Consider the following 6,305-nt stretch of genomic DNA (forward strand, 5'->3'; position numbering starts at 1 on the left):
AACGGTGATTACATGGTATTTGATTGCACGCATCTTTACTTTTATTGGGCTAATGCTTTTTGGTTGAGGAGTGGCCTCTTGAAGTGACCGGTAGTGATGAGTTCCCCCTGGCGCCGGGAGCATGTTGTCAGTTCATGAGCGATTGGCATGAGGCGGGTCACTGATTGTAGCTCTGTCAGTAAAAATCATGTAATTCTGTTTAATTATTCATTATATGATCACAGCCTAATTTTGCACATGTTGTGACAGAAGGTAACTTTTAGACGGTGGTATTGATGGTATCCAGACTAGGGATGGGCATGATTAGTTGATTAACCGATAATTTATCATTAAGAATTTCATCGATGATGTTCCTTTTAAATTGACAAACCAAATGTAGACTGCTGTGTGTAGCGTGACCAAACAGGGGTCTGTACATGTGTCTCTCTGCACTCAGAAGGAGCGAGACACAAACAGTTGGTCAGCCTGCAGCGTACCGAAGCAAAAATGCGTATTTAACGATGATTTGTACAAGAAATTCCGTGCTTTCCATTGCTTTCGGGACAAATGGGAGGCCATGTGCACAGTGTATAAAGCAGCACATATGTTTCGGTGTCCAGTGGGAAAAAGCGTTGCCAGGTGAGAATCGCTCAATGTCGATGACGAGTCCCCTCCTCCCTCCCCCCGTACAGTGTCCTGGTTTTGACAAACGCAAATATGGTCACACTAACCTGTATTCCACTGAGTCATGTCTTTTAATCCGACAGAAGTTGAACCGCATCAGCGACACAAGAGCTGTTTTTTTTTCTTTGCTTAGTTTAGTTTAAATGAGCCATGCGGTTTTAAGTTTTGTTTCTGTGAGAGTTGCGCAAAGCTGCATTAAACACATTATAATCTCAAACGGGCTGATGTGGCTCTAGAGTGGTTACAGTTTATATGTCGTAAAGTCGAATGTATTTATGCAGATTAGTAGTGCAGATAGTAATAATAATGATGACAATTTTAATATAAAAACGTTAATGATTAATCGATAATCGATCATTAATTCTCCCGACTATCAATTAAGAAAATTTTATCGAATATCGAATGCCCATCCCTAATCCAGACCAGTATAGATTTTGTTTCATGGAGATTAAAACCAAAAGTCAGCACCGTGTTCTGGCCACTTGTTCACAACACAACGTCGATCAACTATACGACAGTCAAAGACGAACACAGACGGTTACTCCTGCAACCAAGCTGGGCTTTTGCACTGCCAAGTTCAGCGCAGTTACACCTGGAGGAAACCCTCCAGACACAGGGAGAACATGCAAAAAACCCTGCTCAGAAAGGCCCTTCAAACCCGGAACCTTATTGTTGTGAAACGTGAGTGCAGCCATCATGCTGTTATCATAGTTGTTCAGATAGATAGATTTAGATAGTTGTTTGTAGTATTCCGGTGACAGCAAAACTTTGCTCTGGCCATGCTTATAATGTTGTTGTGGTGAATAATTAGGATGGTCACATATAACTGCAAACAATTTAAAATGAACTATGAATGAATGAACTGTTTTTTATTATTTAAGACGGTAAAAATCTGGTACAAGGCCTTTGACATTAAAAGAGTTAGAGCAGCCAAATTGAATGTCACCTTGTTAAATCTTTAGTGTATTCAAAACAAAAGAACAAAATCTGAGATTTTATGACTTTTAATAAATATATGTTTTTTTATATTGTTGTGTGCCTCTTGTAAACTAAAAATGTTCCTTTTATTGTTTTGAAAACAGCATATTTATCACGCAGGTAACTTGGCCTCAAATGCAACACAAGCATACAGGCAAACAAAGTCTTAGTTCAATAACAGAAAGTGTCCTATAAGTGGTAATGTTTAATACGGCAAATTGGACTGAAAATAACAGAGGAATATATGATTATCAGATGTGAACTAAAGTATCTTCCAGAATTGGGAAATATGGGTTGGGAATAAACTCAGAAACAGGTACAAACAAGGAATTAAACAGTATTGCACTAAATTCAAACAACAGGGTTCAGATTCAGAGTTTCAGGTAAGACTTGAATCTTCACAGGTCAATAATCTAGCAAAGACTGAGTGAGCAGTACAGTATAGAGTGGAATACAGACTAACCTGGGATGATCAAGGAATGGGAGGCAGCTGCAGGAAAAGGAGGGAGGCAGCGAGAGGACAATCGGAACAAACTGACAGAGCTGGACTGGGGAAAACGTGTAAACAAAAGGCAGAACTGTGGCAATATTAACAGAATTTATTAGTTTCACTTTGAGTTTCCCCTCCCTTTGCTCCCCATGCTAAGTCACTCCCTCTTCAGAGCACTATCACAACACAATCAGCATGCATCATACTAATGAAACTACTGCACATTGCATCAGGTTTGTCAAGTTGTTTTCATGTTTTTGTATATTTATGTAGAATTATCGTGTGGGAGCGTGGGAGATGTCGGCTTGTGGGCAGAGCGTTGCACAGAATCTTACAGCTGACCGTAAAGAGGGTTCGAATAGGACCCGGGAGAGACTTTCTACCAAGTTACATCATTGTAGCTTGGTAGAAAGCAAAAAATCGATTTTGCATAACACCCTCTTTTTAAACTGTTTTGCAAGATGCTCTGAGATACAAAAAGAAGACACACAACACAAAAATGTCTTCAGTTGTCCAGAAAGGTTACATCACAAAAGAAAAGTGAATTGTGCTGTACACACTGGACCAAAGAATACAGTCATTTCTTCATTTTGAAAAGAAACTGTTCAGAAAATGACTGATGTTGTCGACACAATGCCTGGTCTAACCTGAGGCCTGGTTATGTAACAGAACAAAACCAAAGACGGGTTTCTGTAGGTCAAATCAACAAAAAAGTACAGTCAAAGTAAAGCCTTTTTATGTCTCTCTGTGGAATATGAAAGAACTGGGTGAGCAACAAAAAAACGAAATGTTTGTAATGTAACACTTCAAATCTCTCTCAGCAGGAGAGCGTACACAGCTATAACGTCTGACATTCATAAGAACATTTACAACAAGTAAACGCAACAGAGAACGTGCAATATATTTTGATGCACCTCAAAGAACCAAGTTACAAATTGAACATTATTTGTAAAATAATAATTTTCAGAATTTGTATGCCCTTTGTATGTCAACTTTATATGTTTTAATTAAATTTATCTATGTAATATTTCACACAACAGAACATCGTTTTGATAAAAGTTCATTGAAAAAATAAATAAATTCACATTTAGATTAAGGAAATACACCGATGCAGCATTTTCACTTCCGATAACGATATTGTTAATTTAACTTTAATTATCTACCAATTAAATTAATTCCCTAAAACAATGTAGGGATGGAAAATGGCACTTATTTCCTCAAAACACAATTCACTCATCACACAAGAGATCTAATAGTGTCATTTAACAATCAAAACGCCAGAGAAAAGCTTTCTATGAATAAAAATTCAAACATTATGAGATATTTTGGTCCAAAATCAGCCTGTAAATAGGTTTATTACATCCAATTAAAGGCCAAACCAGGATATTGACTGACATGATATCAAGGAACAATATTCAATCCAGCTAATTTTTTATTTCAGTGCCGACATTCAAAACTATTCAGCCCTAATTTAATTAAACTAACATTTAATATAAATTAACTACACATTTGTAATTTCCTTACACTTAAAATATTTGTTTGTATCAATATAAATTAGTTAAGTCACAAAAGAAAACATGCATGTATTTTAAATCAATATTTCAGTTTCATTATTGCCCTGCATGAAGACGATAAGTGAAAGGATAATGGTAATACTAACCTCCAACAGCAGATGGCACTGTGAGACAAAGCTCAAATCATGAGTCTCTGCACCTGAAAAAATAAAAGAACTGTAGGCAAGATTTTTTATTTTTATTACTATTATTTATTATTTATTATTTATTATTTATTTTTATTACAGTTATTAGCTGTCAGGCTCATACGTTTGGTTTTAGGCTTTCACTGATGACAATTGTAAGGCTGATTTATTCTTAATTACAAAAACATATGACATAATTACCTCATTTATTTATGTTATAATTTGGAGTTTTGGTTTTCATGACAGTTATCCAATCAGAAAGTTGGTTTAAATCTAAAATGCCAAAAATTTTTAAAACAGTAAGAGGCAGGTTACATACAGTTTCTTTAAATTGTGAGAGCAAAATCGACAGAATTAACAAAAAATAAAAATAAAAAAAATGTAATAAATCGGGCTGATAATTGAGTGTTAATAAAGTTAAATAAAGTGTAAACATATTGTTTTAGAGTCCACGTTTCAGACACGTGTTGTTAAAGCAAACGGCCTGAAGATGGCGCTCACACTACATCATGCAGCGTTTGAAGAGGCTGCACTTGTCACTGGGATTTCAAACTGTGAGAAACCTCTTCATTTACACCACAACAAACCCACCCACAGCTCCCACAAATGTTAATGCCACTATGGAACTTTTCTGGTGGAGTTTAGGCCACATGCTTGTCTCCATGGAGATGTTATTGCTTTTCCTGGAATGTTACGCAGAATGGGATTAAACTTATCGATTTTATACAAAATTATCTTGAAACACAGGCTTATTCTACTTATCGTCAGCGGGAACACCTCTCCACAGATCTGACCTGTGACTTGGCCTAGTGGTGTCACTTGTCTCCATGGTGATAGATACATGATTAATGCCATACTGTGAAAGATTCCATTCTACAAACCCACCACCTGAAATATTACACAGTGTATCTTTAATACTGTTTTCTTTTGTACAACTAACTATTCATTCTGGTCCTGACCTAGCCAAACATTTTATTCAAGTTATATTACTTCAAAATAATATTACTCAAGTAAGAGTAAAAAAAAAAGTACTTCTCCAGAGTACCGTATTTTTGGGACCATATGTCACTCCTGAGTATTAATCACAACAGCCCAAAAATGCATAATGAAGAAGAAAAAAAAAACATATATAAGTCGCACCGAACTATAAGTGGTACTTTTTGGGGGGAAATTTATTTTATAAAATCAGAGACCAGGAACTGACATTTTATCTTGAAAGGCAAGTTATAGTACAACTCCATGACCTCAGGAGGTAAACAGAGCGTGGCTTCCTCTTCTGTGTAGCTGTCGTCAGACTCAGCATCAGTTCCAGTTAGAATTATCCTGACAGGATGGTTTCTGTCGTCACTGAAGTCCAGGTTTTGTTGATCCATCCAGTCACTTCCAGGAAAGTTGCATGGTGCACCAGCCCGGTGTCACAAGTTTCTCACTCACTCCAAACTTTCTTTCTGCTGCTTGATTACTGCTTTCGGCTGAACATTTCAATACTTGTAGCTTGTAATCTGCAAAACATGATTTTCTTTTTGAGGACATTTGTGTTCAGTCTTCTCAGTTGTCTTTATACCTTTGTTTAAATTTTTAATTTTCAGCGGTACAGAAGTAATGGTGCGATCGACTGACATGATACAGACATAACAGAGGCTCTTTCTGCAGGAGACATGCGCAGTAGAGCCAAGTGACAGTGGTACAGGAGTAACAGGAGTAACAAATACTGACACACAAGTCTAGAGCGCCCTCTCACATGTATCAGTGTGAAAATTTGAATATATAAGTCGCACCGGAGTATAAGTCGCAGGACCACCCAAACTATGAAAAAAAGTGCGACTTGTAGTCTGAAAAATACGGTAACTTAAAGAATGTCTGTCTGAATGTAACATTTGATTTATAATGTGAAGTTAATATAATTGGAAGGTCAAAACATTAAATAATGCACAAAATCTGACATTTTCAAAGGACAGAGACAAAAATGAGAAAAACTAAATCATATCTGAAGGAGTGCTGCTGACTCTTAATTCAGTAAAAGTATTACTCAAGTAGGAGTAAAATATAAAAGCAATAAAAGTACTCTGAAAAGTAAAATTTCTGTAAAACTCAAGAACATGTGATGACAAATGAATACTGTCCACCTCTGAGTTCCGTCCACACTTGCATGTATGAACAAAGTTTTTCACCAGTGGACCTTTAGATGGCGCTCACACTACACTCCCAAAACACAAGCGCAGTTACGCTGAATCAGGAGTCAAAACATAAAACAGAAGTACACGTATTTTGGATTTTAACGAGTTGCATCTTTATTTATTTATTTTTGGCTTAAATAATTTCTAACAACACAAAAAGCGGGTATTACAAAACTAAAAAACATGAAGGCCTAGTTAGTCGTTTATGTAACATTTGGAGAGGACTTTGACAAGTATTTGTGGCACCAATTTTCCTGTTCAGATGCCACATGCGCTCTGTGTGATTACAGCTGTCTGC

Source organism: Boleophthalmus pectinirostris, unplaced genomic scaffold (assembly GCF_026225935.1).
Source record: "Boleophthalmus pectinirostris isolate CB_2022bp ecotype Guang Dong unplaced genomic scaffold, ASM2622593v1 HiC_scaffold_7, whole genome shotgun sequence".
Lineage (NCBI taxonomy): Eukaryota > Metazoa > Chordata > Actinopteri > Gobiiformes > Gobiidae > Boleophthalmus > Boleophthalmus pectinirostris.